The 18750-nt window shown below is 42.0% G+C and overlaps 1 protein-coding gene across 4 annotated transcripts in view; it reads right to left on the minus strand.

The window, feature by feature from the left end:
* The window catches only part of GPRIN3 (GPRIN family member 3), a 33443-nt gene that overhangs the window by 10261 nt on the left and 4432 nt on the right, over nucleotides 1–18750 (minus strand). Inside the window, exon 1 of one of the 4 annotated variants that reach the window (XM_010411891.4) lies at nucleotides 1983–2050. The exons of the other annotated variants lie outside the window; for them this stretch is intronic. The gene's annotated coding sequence lies outside the window, so the exon portion shown is untranslated. Of the gene's footprint in view, nucleotides 1–1982; nucleotides 2051–18750 lie in introns of those variants that run through there. 4 annotated transcript variants of the gene reach the window in all.

Genomic DNA, 18750 nt, shown 5'->3' on the forward strand with positions numbered 1-18750 from the left:
CCAACCACAGAGATATAATCTGCTGGGTTAAGCCAGCCCTGAGAAACTATAATCCTGCCTCTGAAGGATTCCAAGTCCCTTAGCTGCACTCTGTGACAGAAGCCCAGCATCACCCCACAAGGGATTTCCAGGAGGGCTAAGGATTGCCAAGCATTTTGAGAAGTACTAAAAGTATGTAAATCAGGCTGAAAATCAATGGAAGTTTGTGGCTGCCTACAACACATCTTGCCTTCATTTTATTCTCACTTTAGAGACAGCCAGCATAGTCCTGAAGGAAGGACAGACATTCCATGTTCACGCTGTTGTGCTATAAACATGTAACGGCTGCGAGGAGAGGAGCAGATGGCTTTGGGTATCCATTGGACTAAATTCTGTTACTCTCTTCTTTCCTTTTCCAAATATCGATGCAAACCAAACCAGTATATACAACTGGGCAGCTCACATATATTTTTTTTTCCTTATTTTTTAGATCCAGAAAGAAAAATTAAGCAAATAATGGAACAAAACCAATCCCCATTTTTAGGATGAGATGTACTACTCAGCAAACAGTGTCAGAAGAAATGAAGACTTCTGAGAAAATCAGTTTGGTTCATCATTATACAAAACCTGGGCAAGGCAATCTGCACACTGGAGCATTATCTTTTAACTCATACCCACTCAACAGGGCAATGATTCCTAATTTTTCAATTAAATGAGTTAGTTCTGGTCTGAACCCCTGCATGAATTCTCCCCATCTCTTTAGTGGCTCTTCACCAGCATCACCTGAAACATAGAGTTAAATGTTTGCCTCGTATGGTAATTAAAAGAGATTCTGCTACCAGCCCTTGACATATGTCAAGAGAAGAAATTCTGCCCCAGAAAACCCAGCTGGACCTGTTCTCTGATGTGGGACAACTGAGCACAGTCCAGACATTTTGCTTGGCCCTTGAATGTGGGGCAGGGGGTGGATCATTCTTCTGCCTGGAATGGCTCTGCAAATGAGTCAATTTATGAGAAAAGGTTTTTATAAAGACTTTGTTGTCAAAGTCATGGAGCTATTTTCTAGACTTGTCACTAAGCCATCCTAATGACAGGAGCCAAAGGCACTGAAGTAGTCTAAATAAACATGGTAATTTAAGAAAATGTTCTAACTTAAGAATTAATAAAAATCAGAAAAAAAGCTAAGTCTTATGAAAGAGAGCAGCAAGGAAGCCCTACAGATTACAGAACAAGAAAGGCATTTTTACTATTGGAATCTCATTTATGATTATTGTCTCATTTTTATTATTTGAGTCCTGTTACATAGGAATGAAGAACAACGTTGGGACCTGTGGGCAACACTACTCAACTGCCAAGACCATGAGGATTCAAACAAACAAACAACACTGCCTACAAGCAAATATGTAGGAAAAACAGAAATACAAAACTCAGTAGAAGGCCAAAAAACATGTCAAAACAAATCAAGATTGCTGATGAATTTTTCAAGTCTTGTACATCAGACTTGGAGCAATCATCCAAAGTTTTCTTTTAACAGGAGGTAAAATTAGTATCTCCACAAAGGTCAAAATCAAGTTTTAGTAATAAGAACAGATTTGCTACACCAACAGAGTTCTCCTTACCCTTATTCTTGCAGATTAAATTAGCCTGCCTGTGTCAATCTCATCTCAACAAAGAATTATTGTGGACCTTTAGCAACAAGAGGTTTCTAACTTTGGCAAAGTCTATGTTTTCTAGTTAAAGACCTATTGGGAGGGTCCCTGCATGGCCAGCAGACCTTCATGGAGTCTTGTAACTGAGTAGGTCTTTTTTATGTGCGGTTAAAAAAACCCAAAAAACCCCAAATCCCAAGAAGTTTCCTGGCAACTCAATGCAGACAATGTAAAGAAACTCCTATTTATTTCAGTAATACCCAACCCCCAATAAAACAACACTGCAATTTTTACTCTTGCTGCTTATGAGAAAGTCAACAAAACCAGAAAGTCTGCATGTTTCATAATACAAACCAATACATTTTCAGGAAATTCCTATGTAAGATTCTGCCTTCCATCTCCTCTGGAAGAAATCTGAAAATCTGCAAAAGCACAAATAAGACTGTCAGCATCTCCACCTATCCTCAACCGTAAAAACAACTAAAAAGCAGCTCCCAAATGAATCAAGCACCCCTTTCCCAATTCTGGATTTCCATTCCTTGAGTCCCCTACTCTTTGAGCCCTCTCTTCAACCTTGTCTCCGCAAAAGGAAGAGCTGAACACTTGCTCTTAATAGTTCTAATCTTACAAGATCTCTCAGATCACCACAAAAATCATTATACAGCCACATTGGTTAAGAACAGAGATAAACATCTGCTGAAGTGGGAATTCAGTCTCTGTTCTCTTCTCCTGCTCTGAGGAAAAAGACAATGACTCACCTGAACTCGTATTAGACCACTAAATGTATCGAAAATAAAACACATTTCTTTAAATTTTAAACATAAAAATGCACTTGCATCCTTCTAATTCTGCAGCCAATGGGGGTTTTTTTCCCTCTTTTCAATGTCAAAGAGTGTTTGTTATTCTGTTTTCCATGAAAAATTTGCTTTATGGGTTATTTTCTCCTAATTATCTGTGGGATCAAAAAGACTGGCACTACAAATGAAAGACAGCACAAAACAAGGACACATTCATTAAAATACTTAAGAGTTTGCCTGAAGAGGTAAGATACAAGAGGCAGAACTTCCATCTTTCAGTGTGTTTTGGGATGCTGACAGGAGACAAATTACTCACTGTGATGACAGGGAGGGAAGAGGTGCTGGGGATTTCCACAGATACCTCACATACTTGTGATTCCCACCAGAGATGGGGCTGGCATTTCAAGCAGAGGGTGCTCTAAGTCCCAGTTCTCCTTCTACACCTGGGGAATGCAGATGTTTTTGCAGGTCAGACCTGCAGACAAAGCAGGAACCTGTGCCAGGGACAGGCAGAGAGCTGGACAGGAGAAGTAACACATTGAGCACCACAGGGCTGCAGCTCCCTCCGTGTGGACATTAGGCAAAGTGGGTGATTCTATGTGCTGGTTTGCTTTTGACTGGCCTGTGCTGAGTGAGTTAGCAGAACTTCTGTAACACCTCAGCAGATACTGCAAAATACCTATTTATTCCCTCACTAGCCACTGAATTGATATGACTTTACTCAGCCCAGAAGGACAACAGCCTATTGCAGCTCAGAACTCCCTACGATCCTGAACTCTTTATTTTTACCTTTCACTATATTAAAAATTACATTTCTCATCTGTAAGCTTTTTAACTCTATGTGTCTGGGGGTTTGCTTGAAAGGCTTTTCAGTTTTCCTTGTTATTTTTTGGGGTAGGAAAGTTTACTTTAGAAAAACATCTGATCCACTTGAAGGCTCCGGCCAGTTCAAAGCTCTAGCACACATAAGATATGGATCCTGTCCACAGCCTTCCTGCTGCTGGCCACAGGAGTTTAAGGACTTTCTGGATGGAAGGACACACTTTAATCACCTTTGGAAATGAATGCACATCTACTCATGGACCCCCTTAGCATAGCTGGTCTATGCAAAATGCTGTGCAGTGCACACATGCATGCCCTCTGAGAAAAGGACCTCTATTTGTACAAGCCTACTCACTGGAAGTCTAGGCCACTCATTTTAGCGTTAAAGCAAACGCCACCAAACAAAACCCCACAGCCTCTCCTAGAACCCTTCCCAACATCTGCACTAGAAGCCCTTCTTAATCTCATGTGATGCATGTCATGACACTAAATCAGCTGGAACTACCAACTGAGTCACATGAACAGCCCTGAGGAAAAACCAGATCCAGCCAGGGCTCTCACTGGGGTCCACCAGACCTCAGAGCTCCTCCCCCTGGATGTTGATACAAAACAAGTACTATCTATCAGGTCTGCTCAGAAAGATGCCATGACACAATGAGAAATGGAAACGGCAGAGGTAAAAACAGGAAATAAGCCCAAACACAAAACCAGAGGCTAAGTACTCATCTTTGCTTTGTAATGGTAGTAAACTGAGGAAAATCATGTGAAAATCAAGGGCAAGATGTACTACCATTTTCAGCCAAAAAGAGATGGCTGCCAATCAGCCTGACACCTACTGAAGATTTATGTAGCACTATTCTGTACATGCTGAAGAAACACATTTTTCTGGTTGTTGACTCCTCTCATCTTGCATCCCTCTGCCAGGTATAGACTAACTCCACAGAGTGCAGAGCATGGGAACTCCACTTTGGAAGGACAAAGCTCAGCTTAACCTGCTGCCCACAACCTACAGATGAGAAAATGTGTCAAGCCAGTCCTACAAATGGTACAGTGGCCTCTGGGGATAACACAAAGCAAAGCAAACTGCTTTGCACCTTTCTTAATTTCTCTCAGCTTCTGGCTAACCTTAAGTACATCCTGCCAAGAGCCCTCAGTAGGGCCTTGCCCCAACACCTCAAAGCAGTCCAGGGACACATGGGTACCTCAGCAGTCACTCAGGGACAAATGTGTGAGAATATCTGCAATTGGCTTTTAATAGGCAGGCACAGAGAATAAAAACTGTGCGGTGATCAAGCATGATTCAGCTCTACTGTCCTGCTGGCAGTTACCCTACAATTAGAAAGATGTCCATGTAAAAGGAAATACAGCTCTGCTTGGAGACAGGATGTTCCAGCCCATGTCCCATCTGTTCCCTGTGGGCAGCACCCATGTTGCCCTGGCCAGGAGACAAGCAGCAACCCCCACATCCAGCTCTGGCACCAGCTGACGAGGCCCTGGTGGGAGCCCGGGCACTGTTAACAATGCCACAATGCAACTCAATCCCGAAAGCTGGGCTGCCTCTGCTGGAAATGTCATTGTCCTCTGGCCATGGCCAAAGACACCAGGCTGGCACATGCTGTGAATGTGCGGCAAGAGCATCTTGTTTGCATGGGAGTAAGAATCAAGTGGTTATGTATTTATGGGTGCACCATGGCTTAGCAAAACTCTCCCACATTTCCAGAAAGAAAATGGATTTGCCTTGAACTCCAACATTTTAAAGCAAGAAAAACCAGTATTTAGAAGTGATAGAAAATACAGTACTGAGAAGATAGCTAGAAGACATTTGGCAAGGAGATTGAAAATCCTGGTTTAGATTAAGAATTGTGTTATCATCTGCTGCCATCAAAGTTTTGAGCCTTCACAGCTCACTCCTTTCTCACAGATTAAAAGCCTTTTCCAGGAGAAGCTCAGATCCTCATATAACCACTGCTTCTAGAATCTCTCCAAAGAACCCCACACATGGTCAGAGGAGGGTGGCATGGGAAGGAACCACAAGAGGGCTGGATGACAGCCTGACCATGCATCACCTCCACACTCTTCTCCCCGTGTCCTCCTGCCCCTCTACTTCCCCGCTCAGCTCACCCTCCCAAGCATGCTCCCTGTTGCAGACAGGGGCCTTGGGCATCAGCAGGGGCTGCAAGGACACGCTCTCTCCCTGCACACCTCTTCCCAGGGCTACAGCAGCCCAAAAAAGGCTTTCTTCGGCGATGCGTGTAAGTATGCAAGAGTCCCTGCTGAATACCAGGCTTGCTGCAGAGCACCACCAAGAGCCCATCAGTCTTTCTCCTCCAAGGTGAAAGGGAAGGATAAATGGCTTTATGAAAACAGCTAAATCAAACAACAACTATGCTGACTGGCTGAGGCAGCTGTAACAGTTGCATAAGCTACAGCAATATTCCTACCTGGGCCACCCTGGAGGGGAGGCGATATGTGGGTAAAACCTTTTTTTTTTGTTGTTGCATGTTATTGTGTTTAGACTCATTATTTATCAGCAGTTTTTTCTTACTTCAGTGTCTGACCCTGGAAGTCATTTTTAAGGAAATGCAGCCCGACTTCAAGGGTAAGCCATGTTTCAGGAGGAAGGCCTGCGTGCACACTCCTGACACATGCACATGAGAGGAAACCAGCAACCTGCTGTCCACATCAGGCAGGTGACTGCATACAGCTCACTGCCACTGCTTACTTTCCTTCAGTTTACTACTGTGTAAAAACAAGACTCAGTGTTTGAGGAATGTAAACAGGAGGGTAATAAGGACCTCTCAAACACCACTTTTGTATTTGGTGTTGAAAGCAACAGAATTTCTAACTGACCAATGGGAATTTCACTCCTTACCTATCCTGCTATCTTTCTGTCTATAAAAGTGTGGTGAAATCTAACCCCTCATTAATGCATTTTATTCAGCTGACTGCATTTGAATGTTGACAGCTGACAAACAAAAGCCCTTCATGAATTTTTCCTGAGAGCAGTTTAGCAGTAGCCAACAATAAATACCTTTTTCCTACACAGCAATACCAACGTGACTTCATTATAAAGCAGAGTGCTCATCTTCAGGGATGAAAGCATAATGCTGGCTTGTTGCCCGCGCAATTCTTGCAATTCTTTCTTGTTGCCCAGACAACTTGCAACAACCAGGATGATGTAGTTTACATGGACATCCATCCACTGGAAGCTGGACTAGGACCAAAATCACATTCGTGTGGTCAGGAAAACATAACCACTGCTGAGTAGGTGTGTCTTAGAAAGGGTAGCTCTAGGGACAAAGGCTGTTATGTACTTCTAACATGCTTTCAGGTCCTCAAAAGGAAGCTTCCTGAATTTCATTATGACTTCCTTAAGAGCATTCCCCCAGTGCACTGAATACAAACATTCATCTCATGGCTGAAGCGTCCCCAGGAGCAGAGTTACCGCCCTAGATAATTAGGCCTGATTTGCTGCTGAATAACCATATTATCAGTGCCCAGAGAAATGTATTGTAGCAGCATTTCTTATTTTAAAAACCAACCTTGCAAGTAAGGAAATTCTGCCTTGGAAGAGCTGACAGCAGGATCAATATCTTTTGCATAAGGTAAAACCCAAAAATGATAATGTTTAACTCTCACACACCATCTGAAAAAATTAACTTCTCCTCATATATCATATTATTTTAATGAAGATGCTGGACTCAGTTTTAGAGAAGGGAATAGATCTTTACATAACAGGCACCTGGCAAGGGACGTATCCATTGTCATTTACAGGCGTTATCCTAACGGAAAAGAACTACTCCAAATGGCATGTAATTAGAGAAGAAGGATGCAGTGCCTACCCAGTCATTACTGTAACAGAAATTTTCTGTACTGTGTGATTAACCTAAGAAAGGCATGATGATGATCTCACCATGTCTGCTCTTGCCTCCTGGCTATCACAAAACACAACTCATGTGAATAGAGAGGCTGGCAGCTGAAACAGCTATCACCGTGGGTTTTTTTTTTTTTTAAAATACAGTTAAAAATATCATGCCTTCTTCCGGCTGCCACCTCAGCAGTTGCTTCCTGTTTTTTCACGTTGTCACTTTGCTCTGCTGCTGGCTGTCATTGACAGTAAGAGCAGCAAAAAGAACAAAATAATCTCCTTAGTAAACTGCCTCCTGCTAAACACCTCCTCAAAAAACCCACGAGAGGAAGCGCCATGAGCTGGGCCACTTTTTGTCTGATGTATTGAGGCTCTGCAGCAAACCAAATGGCTGCAGGTTGGAGGCCTTTGGTGTTCAGGGAAAAGATCTGAGCAATTCTGTGGTATCTTTACAATGCCGGTAAATGCTCTTTTGAGGGCAATGACTCAAACCTGGGTGTCCAGCTAAGGACTCTAAGCTGCTCACCTCAGTCACTCAAGCTTATGATGTGACTTTAGTGAGACCATTACATGAAAAGCTGTCATCTCAGCCTCAGCCTCTTCTTTTTCTTTACTTGAGACTATACACTATTTTGTTGAACACTGACCCTAGCGGAACTGGGCAAAACCAGTGCCTCATTCAGTACTTGTTGGGCAAACTGATGAAGAACTGCATGTGGCATGTGGGGAAAGCAGCACTTGTCATGTACTGCAGATAATCAGCGAGACCACTGTTCTTTATATCCAGAAATGATGGAACAGCCTAACGGTGTACAAAGTGCTGTAGGTGGGTGAGGGCTTCCAGTCACCTGACTCTAAGGAAGGTCAATGCCAAATGGGAAAATGATGGTAAAATATTAAAACTATAAACCAGACCAGGTTGTCTTTGGTCGCCAGCCAGAGCTGACAGAAGGTGTTGAAATATATCTGAGAAACCTCCCAGATGTCAGTGACTGCCATTATGGTAGATCTGATCAGGTAAAATTGAGAGAACCTTACTGTTCTTCTGGCTCTTGGCTTGAGCAAAAGGTGGTACTGGCACTGATACCAACTCAGCCTTGCTAAAAATCAGCTCCCAAACCTTACAACCCTGACTCTGGGTCCTGAAATTCACCACGTAGCCAGAGAGCTCTTTGAGACAAAGAGAGGCTCTTAAGTCTTCTCCATCCAGCAATTAGATATGCTTGAACAAAGACTGTGGTGCTTCCTCTGGGTGAAGCAGCCAACTCAGTCACTCTCTCAACACCTCCATCCTCCTACAGCAAAGAAAATCACCAACAGCTGTGCTGTATGATGGCTTATTTTGGAACAACTCATTATTTGCAGGCTATCCCACAGGTGTTCGATGGCAGTAGCTTTTTAAAGTTGCCCTTGCAGGCAGCACAGGGGTGTAAAAATTTCACACACTAACAATTGCAGGAACCATCCTCACTTCTGTCAGAATTGTTTCCTAACAATGGCTTATTCAAAACATGTATTTTTATCCCTACATTCAAAGTGCTTCTATCCTTCCAGCCTCAAGAAGGGGGACTAAGGTACCCAACTGTCTGCGGCATTTTATACTGTGATTCAAATGTGATTTTCACAGGCTTAAGAATAATTACATTCTCTGCTTCTGAATTCCTAAAAATCTCAGTGCTCTTAAAATAAATCCTTATTTAGTGTCTGACCTGGGAAGTCCCATCTGTGTTGGAAGCAAACTAAGCCCAGGATCACTTCCTCAAGACAGACAATATTTAAGAGATAGCAGTGCAAAATCTGGAGGCTAGTTCAATAAAACAGGCTGGGAACTGAGACACAGCAGGCGTTATAAGCCAAAGCTTTGCCCACTGCAGTATGGCACAGCCGTATCCTTACCCCAGACCTCTGCCTTATCCATACCAGGTGTATGGTCCAGTCCACAGCCCAGAACTGTGCAAGGCTTACACCGGGCTGATGTGAGATCCCTGCTTCTGCCAAAGGCTGGCGTCTTCCAAGTTAGAATTCAAGGTTTACACTGAGCCTATTGCTGGGCACACCTCTTCTCATTTCTTCTGCTCTTAGGACAGGGGAATTCACATTTACATTTATCAGGTGACTGAAGCAATGCATGTAGTGATGAAGGCACTGGTAAAAAACATTAACTTTGACTTGAATCACTGTCCCTCAGGATGACTGCCAAACTGGTTAATGAGTATAATTAGCATTAATTAAAATGACAGCTCAAAGAAGACATATCACATCTGAGTTCAAATGAGTCTCAGGTTTACTGGCTGCCTTGACCACCTGGCCAAGCCCAAAGCAGACATCCCTGTGGGCAGCATGACTGGCACTCACCTGGCAGCTATCCCTCCAGCTCACCTTCCAGCCTCTCATGTCACACTCCAAGCAAATCATGCCCCCAAGCATTCAAAAAAAAAAAAAAAAAAAGGCACCCCCAAGCAATTGCTGAGTTTATCACCTAAAGCCCAGCACCTCCCATCAGGCTGCACTGCTTTTTACTCCTCTTTGGAGCAGTTTTAACTGCCCTTGCTCCAGCTGCCAGCATATTTAACCTGCAGATCTTAGAAGTGATCTAAGGTCAAGCTGTACCTTGCTAGAGCACAGCTGTGAGTGAGGAGGGCTGTGGGATAGCTTTGTCCTTATTTCTAAGTCAGCTGGATGGAAGCTGGCAGGGCATGACAAAGGATCATTCACGGCTTAGGGTTTAATTACTGGACTCGCATTGAACATCAATGCTCCATGCACAGAGGCACACTTGAAAGAGTGAGAAAACACGTGGCAACCTTAGAGCCAGTATGAAAATCCAAACAAGATGGTTAATTTCCATGTAGGACCTTCTTGAAGATAAGCACTAGATACTTCAACCAGTCATCTGACAGCTGCGAATGCATAGCAGGCTTCTGACCACAATTTATTTTTATTGACATCCTGTTTATGGGTACAATTTGAATTACCACAAACTATGCATCCTTACATGATTGAAGACAGACATACACATACATATAAAATCTGATATATGCTAACAAAGATAGTCATCTAGCCTCATCTGGGTGATTAAAGCTGGGCATTGAAATCAAAGAAGTCTGATGCTCAAAAGTGCTGAATAATCAGAAATACCAGTAAAGCCAGCAGGATTCAAAAGTTGCTCAATATTTTTGAAAAGATAATTTTTTTAATTCCTGTTCTTACCCAAGAAATGCCAGAAAGTTCTAACATACGCTGCCATTTTGCTGGATGCTACATGGGAGCACAGAGATGCTAAACACTCATCACTTAAGCAGGCAAGATACAGACCAAAGGTAGGAACCTTTACTTTTTCTGCCTCTTCAATACAATCTAACACAGATGAAGATCACAGAGAAAGCTAGGCAGCAGCTGGTATCTAATGCCAGTGATTTAACTACAGAACACCTTTCTTCTACATCTCATCATCTACTACTAAAAGCCATGCAATCATGAGCCCAGTAATTCTGGCTTTAGTGATTCACCTCTGCAATATTACTGAAAAAACATTAAAATGAGTTCCTTCCCTTCCTAGACTCAAGTCCTGAATCTACAAAGAGGGAAAGAGACCTCTGTTAAATAAAACCAGGAAACAAAACAAGTGTACAGAATACACTGCTGCTAGCATTTACAAAGAAAAAAACCAAACCCCACAAAGCCACCACCTTAAAGCTGAACAAGCAAAGGATGTTACAGACCCAGGAAAAGTACTTGCACATACTCCACCCAAGAAAAGTACTTGCAACCACTGCAGATTCATAAGTGTTCATACAGGGAGGTAAGCACTTTTGGAAAGGGCTCTGTTATTGCTCTTGCTCTTCAGAAAGCTCGGGTGGGGCATGGGATCAGACGGGGTATGAACATATGATAAGAGAGAACATCCAGTGTAAACAGGGCAGCAGTCAGTGAGATACTGAGCCAGCAACTCAATTATCTTTTCATCTTCTTACAGATGAGCTGCTTCTCTTGCAGAGAGCAAGGCTGGCAATTTGTTCTGAAACACCTCTCCTATAAATCTGTAACCTGTGTGCCAGAGCAAGTGAACTCAGAGCAGACCAAGAACAAATGGAAGTAGTATGTGGACAGAGGCAGATTGTGTCAGAGGATCAAGTAAGTCCAGGCTACAGAGCTGGGAAACTGAGAGCAATTCATCAGGTATTCATTGTATAACCATATTATCAAACACTCAGGCCACACTGCAAGAAACTTGGCTGTCACTGAGGTGGGAAGCCTTGCCCTCCATCCCTGCTCAGCTGCTGGTCAGCACAGTCCAGGTAATTACTGTAGCTTGATTTTCATTATCTCAGCTCTCTTCACTCTGCCCCCTCATCTATTTATTAACAGTTCTTAGCCACAGGTGTGGGCAGCCACAGGAAAACTGTTGGGTTTGTTCTACTCCAAGGCAACAGGAGAAAAATATTTTTGCAAATGCAGACTGCCATGTGAGGTGGTTTAAGAGAGACAGATGTCTGGTTAGCACTGCAGATGGGCTGAAAAATCCCCCATCACTGCCTCAAAACTCTCACCCTTTTCCTTTCCCAGAAGGACAGAAAATGTGTTCTTTTCCCCTCATGGGTGGGGGCTTTGCCTTTATTTAAAGGGAAAAACTGCAACACCTAAAACATCATTAGACCCCACGCCTTCTCTCTGGGCAGCAACTAGATGAAATGGCTCAGCTGTTGAATTTCTAGGTTAGTATGCCTCAGACCTAAGCTTCTCCCACAAAACTAAAGTGTTAATGCTGACCTTGGGAACACCAGCCTTCTCCTACACGAATTCAGTGACTTCTTTCCATTTATGAGGCTGACGTACCTTTACAACTGCTGAGTGAATTGTCTCTGGGTAAGAAGGCAGGAGGAGATAAGGGGTGAAGGGGAGACCTGCTCTCTCAGAAAAAGAATGAGGATGTGCAGAGGAAAGTAAGTTGGTTGGTCCCTGTGATAAGAGAAATTTTTTGGCCCTCTGCCTCCTGGACCTAGGCTTGAATGCTCTTCCAGCACTGATTCCCCATCTGTCTCTTACTGTGTGCTCCTTGCCAGACCATTTCACAGCTTCATATCGCTCAAGGCCAGGAAACTGTTCATAAATGGATGCTGTAAAATTGTCTTTTGCACCATGGTATAGCATCATTTTTGAAAGATAGTTTTAAGTATTTGTTATGTTGACCATGTTCCTATCTCTTGCTGCTTCATGTTGCATGTTCAAGTTGAACATTGTAAACATTGCTTTGTCTTTCTAAGCCTCTGATGAACATTTTTTCCCATTTCCTGTGGTTTTTCTGGTAAAGTATTAGGTCTCTCTCTTTCAATGTTTGACCATTACCAAACACTATTCAAAAGGCTGCTCTCTGATCATACAGAAAGTATTTTTCTGTCTATAGGGACATAAAAATAAAATAAAAATTAAAAAAAAAAAACCAAAAACCCACACCAAAAACCCTCAGACAAACAAAAAATCCCAGCTAGACTTAACTAAAAAAAACGTGTATATGCATAAGGGGGGATATGTATAAGCCCATTTTCCCAAAGACTGCCCTCTTTTCAGTCACGAACAGAAAAACTTCTCTGAAGAAAGACAGAATAAGTCATTAAGTGTATATAACCAATTAACACTTTCAAATGTCAACAGTGAAGAATTTAAGATCAAAACTAGGTGACTACCAGATATTTATCCCAGCTAAATCCTGGTCATGGAGGTCAGCTCAGAAGTCCATGAGTGAAATTCCACATGCAACACACAAAGGTCGATCCTACATTAATTCAAAGGGCAATATATGTTTTCAAAATGCTCTCCAAAACTAAGCTAACAGGTGTACCCCAAAACACATTTAACTGTCTTTAATTCCACAGTGCAAAAGAGTCATCATATGGTCTGCTAGAAAACAGACACTTTTCATTCATCTCTACCTCATCTGCCCTATATTCATTATGAATCAGCCATCTAAGACAGGATGACTGAAAGGATGATGTGGTTTGGCTTCCTGTCAGAATGGCAACTATGGTGTTTGGAACAATTTCATATGAATTCAATATCTCTGGTTAGATACCTCTAGTAAAAGGCAGATTTATACCTCCTGTAAACTACAGCAGCTCCATTAATGGGGTTTGCATCAAAGGAATTACAGCCTTTAACTGCAAGGTCAAATTTCACCCATCTAATTAAGTTTCCTGCTCTGAGCAGCATGTTAGCTACTAACTCTGATAGGATTTTTACAGTAACAGGTGTGGCTCTGATTGCCAACTAGTTGAACTCATGTGGTCATTAAAGACTAATTTTGACTGCTGAAGTAAAGATTATAGATCACATTGAAAAAGAAGAAGAGTTTTAATAGACAAATATGCGACAAACTGAGGCTGAGTAGGTGGGATTCATTAGTCACTAGGAGGCAGGCTCTACTCCTCGAGGAACACCACCACATGAGCTGGCCTGGAGCATCCACACAGACGGAACTGATGAGTAACAGCAAGTAACACTTCTTACAGAGCTCCCTTCTTGGAATCATAGTATTAGAGGCATAATGTAATTGAAGCCTGCTTTCCTGGTACATCCTTAACAAAACTATTATTAGCTTTGTTGTCCTTTTCCTTCATTTTCTTCTCCTAAGGCTTTTTGAGGAGCGGCTCAGACATTGTGTGGGTTCTCTCCATGGCATCTGCATGTTTGAGCTGGCTGCTGGTAGGAAGGTCTGCTCAAATTCCCGCAGGCATGCCAATCTGGATACAACAGTCATGTAGAAATCTAGCAGGAATCTAGTGAAAAAAGAAATTAAGAAAAACCCAAACCAAAACCCAACCCCAAACAAATGACAAAAAACCACCCCAAAACCCCAGGGTACTATCTCATGAACACATTCAGTCCACTCATCTGCTCATTAGGGAGCAAGTGTGAGTGTGCTTATTGTCCATCACTTTGGCAAGCATCCTGCTACCTTCCTGTCCCCTCCAGCATGGAAAACTGCAATTCTAAAATAGGTCATTTTATTACGAAAATTTGTTTTCCAAGCAATATTCCCTTGAGGCCCTTCATATTAAGAGCATCTTTTGAACTGGATAAATACTGTTCTGCTATTTCCCAATATCAACTCACATGTTTATGCGATAATGGCCGAGCATGGTCCAGCTGGAAGCAAATCTCAAATAGACCATTTAATAGAAGAGTATTTCTGAGGGAAAGCTCCCAGGCTTTATGATAGGATATTATGTGCTTTTATTGCACTGTGGCTCCATGACGTGAGGTTTGCATTGTTCCTTTTAAGTTGAAGCATACCCTGAACCCAGAGAGGAAGTAAAAACCCCTTTTCTCACCAAAGGAAAGACCACCTTTGAGTTTCTGTGCCTGCTGTATGAAGGAGAAAACAGCTTGTCCCTTCTCCTTCCTAGGCATCAAGCTAATTGAGACTCAAAACAATCAATAAAGGCTGGATTAATTCCTGAGTGCCAAAAGCACAAGCAGCTAAATTAATGAAGCTAATCCTTTTGTAATACTCATTTGTTAAAACTTCTCTGCAGCTCCTGATGCAGCTTGCTTGACTTCTCAGGAAATGAATGAGCCACTTTTATTCCTCAGTCGTAGCTCGCAGTGCATCTTCACACATTTTTAGCACCACTAGCACATGGCCAAAAGTACAGGCTGAATTCAGCTGATGAAGCCTATGTTCTCAGGCATGAGATAACAGCACAGATTCTGCACAGTCCTGACCTGACCATCATATGCAGGTATGGTTTTCCAAGACTAATCAGTTCTTGGCTGAGGTAGATGAAAGCACATTTGCAGTTACTAATACTCTTGCTTACGGCATGAACAGGTTTATTTGAAGAATGGGGCAGCAGACAGGGACCTGAAAGCTTGGCCCCTTTATTCTGCCATACCATGCACTTGAGGTGACTCCTTGAAACACCTCTTACCCTTTCTGTGAAAATGCCTTTGGTGCTGCAACTAAGAATTGTCAAATGTTACCACAGCTGACTTTGCAGTTGGGATACCTGTCCCTATGGACACATGGAAACTGATGTTATTTTATGGAGTACTGAAACAGAAGATCTTGTAAGGCTATTGCTTAGCTCAAGCAGAAATCTGGGTCCTCAAACTCATGCAAATCTTCATAGCCTCTTTACTGGCTTTTAACAGATACTCCCTAACTATTAACCTCAAGGGCAAGATTAACATTTTTCTTTTAATTAACATGGAGAGGCTGTGATGTGCAGCAGTATTATAAAGAGTTCTGAAATGCTAGCCTTTCAGAGTGGAATAATTCTGTCATCTTGTTTCCATACAGCTCTTCTCAAGACTATCATCTTTCTGACAAGTATTTTATCACTATTACTTCTACTCCTTACTACACTCCCCAGCATGCTTATTATATTCCATAATTTTCTTAATGAGTCATCTCAACCTTAATCTTTCAATTGTGTGAAGTTTTTCATGAAACTGATGCTTCAGAGGAAGGAGAGTGACTTATGAAAGTGACCCTTTAGTTGTTAAATACTAAAGTGTGATCATCCTTCAGCATTTTCTATCCAAAGGGCTAGCTAAGTCCCCAGCAACCAGACTGCTTCTAGGAGAGCTGACCTGGGAAGATTCAGACAACTTTTACACCTGTGCACTTCCTGAAGTTGGGACCTGGTGATTTCTAACTCATTCCTCAGTGCCCAAAGGCCATCCTAAAAGCTGCTCTGAATTGCAGCTCCAGTAGATCTCACTGGCAATACACTGAAGGTAAAGCACCAGTCCTTGGACTTCAAAACATTTTACAGTTTCTTTACTAAGACAAAATGACTGCCCATGAGTAGAAAATAACTTTCAGTCAGGCTGGCTTTAGTTTAAGGGACTCTGCTCATCCCAAAGCTGGTAGACACCACATTTCCCTGACCAGAGAAACCACGTGCCAGCTCTACCTGCTACCAACAAGAACACTCATATCTTCCCAAACCCATGTAAAATCAGATTAGTAACCAGTCTACTGCTCTTTTGCTTCTCTGTTTCACCCAGGAGAGGAAAAAACCATCCATCTGAAAATTATGCCTAACCACATAATTTTTTTTTCCCCCACATAAATGTTAATGAATTGACTCCTGTTTATGCAAATTTAAGGTAAACATCAGACCCTTTGTTATCCTGTGTTGAAAATTCCCACTGTTTCCATGATAACATCTTGACTGATTTTCTCAGCTTTCTAGTGATTATTTCATGCATGTAAAGAAGGGTCCTGGAGTCACCAGAAAATTCCTGAATTAATTCTTCACTGACTTCACTGTCATCATTTGAGATAAGCCATTGCTTTTTATAGTATCCTTTTAAGATTAGTCATAATGTAGCATAGTATTCATGCCCTCTGTTTGAATCTGTTGGGTTTTTTGCATGAAGAACAGTAAAAATAATTGCACATCTCCTTATTTCATTTTCCCTTTTTTCTTGTTTGACTTCCCTTTTAAAAACTGAACTTTGTTTGTTTGCACATTAGCATCACTGGGATTTTCACCATTAGAATGCAGTCTGGGATTCCAACTGCAATAGTCAATATTTGTTCAATGTTCTCCAAAAGATGTAGGAAGGCACATGTGCACATAGAAAGCCATCCTGTTCTTCAGGATAAAAATGCCAACTGGTGATAATTGCATGATGATTTTGAAGAGCTGACAATATTAATTACCATCACTGAACTACAGGAGAATCTCAAGATAGAGGTGTCACTGTGAGAATTCAAGCAAACATTGATTACGTCTCAATATTTTTAGAAACACCTTGTCCATTTAGCAGGAAAAAAAAAAAGGAAAAAAAAAAGGAAAATAGTTAGATCTGTCTTTCCAAAGCTGAATGTTTGGTCACTACATTCTGCTTATATTTGGTATGTGTTTTCTTCAGAAAACAACAATACTCCTCTGCAGGCTCTCTAGGTAGCCTTCCCTATACTAGCTACTTCAGTCCTGGCCTATGTTTTAGTTCACAGTTGTAGCTAACTGAAGCCCTATAGTAGCTTTGTTAGCTCTTTCCAGACTCATCCAGACGACCAGTCCTTCAGGAAACACTGCTCTTCCCCTCACTTGTGTGTGTGCACACTAATGTACAGGCACCCAAATGAGAGGGGGTGTGTTATTACTCTGTAACCACGATCAAGCCACAGACAATATGAATGATTTTAAAACCTAGCAATGCTGCTGCTTCCTGGATCAGGAGGTCACCAGACCACAGTGAAGATTCCTGTCTAGCAATGTGCTTCTTATCTGTTTTATCATAGTTAAGTTTGACTGTGAGGGTTGCCTGAGAGGGAGATGATAAATATCTCAGAACACATACTTCTTCTGATCCTCTTCTAAGAGACTTCTCCTCCGCTCCCTCAGCATAGTATTTCTCCTCCAAAGCTAGACAACAGTGATATAACTTAGATTGGAAAATGAATTGTTACCACTTGCCAAGTGATACAAGCTTTCAGCCTCAGCTCAGGGCTGGTCTCCACTATGCTCGACACAGACACCAATAGTATGCAGCAATGCTGGTAGCACCGACACCAACAGTTTAACAGAGCACTGAGGTGTCTGTGCCCCTCTTGATTAGCTCCTAAGTAATTCTAAAAGAACTACTGTCAGAGGGAGGAAAATAGGCAAGGAAACAAGCAAACTCCAGTTACTACCAACTTTTACTAATGTATAATACATGCAGTAAAAGGAACAGTAGAAGTAACGCGTTGCCAACAATTACACTCAGAGATATAATAGATACAGACACTTTTTCCTGGATAATAGATACCGTATCTTTCTGGATGTCTGGTTGATATTGGCTGTGGTAATAGCTTCCATACGTGCCACCAAGCTTTTGTTACACAGGATCATGGAGTTAAGAGATGTGGGGAAAGAACTGAAGCTGTTCCTTGTGGACACACCTGTAGCACTCTTTTACCACAATGCACTGTAATATTTGTCATTCTTCCCTCCACTTATTTTCATCAAGTGCATGTGTCGACTGCTGACAGACGCCAAATAGGTGCAAAACGGTATTATGCTGGTTCCCAGTCATTCCCCCTTTGGTGCCCTCTTTTTCCTTTGCCTTTCTCCCCCACAGCCTGCATGGAGTCGCAAGTGTTGGCACTGCATTTTCTTCCCTATTTACTCAGCAGCATGCTGACACCTCAACCCTCTAGGATCTGCTGCCAATTTACACATGTGAGCTCTTAGCCACAGACTCCCAAGAGACAAACAACTTGGTGTTAATAAGTAACTGATCATGTGTGATTAAATTTTTTAATCGGTACCAGTCTTTGTTTCTATAGAACTGTTACCGAGTTCAAAGTCCATACATATAATAAAATATATATGCAGACCTTTTCTATTTTTACTATTTGCAAAAGTAAACTGTATTGAGATATACTTTCAAAAACTTTTCCTATTGGACAGGAAATTAATTTCATTCTGAACATGTCCAGAACTTGCTTTCCCCCAGTAAAATTAATTTTCCATCTTTTTTTTTGTTTTGACTCTCAAGAAGGTGATGTTTACCTAAAATAGGTAACATCAGGTCTTAATCCAGGATTGCTCTTAAATCCACAAAGGCAACAGATTCAGCCTATATCCTAACTCTGCCTTTAGGGTGGGGGTTATAAATTAAGAAGTGATGTGCT

Source organism: Corvus cornix, chromosome 4 (genome assembly GCF_000738735.6).
Source record: "Corvus cornix cornix isolate S_Up_H32 chromosome 4, ASM73873v5, whole genome shotgun sequence".
NCBI lineage: Eukaryota > Metazoa > Chordata > Aves > Passeriformes > Corvidae > Corvus > Corvus cornix.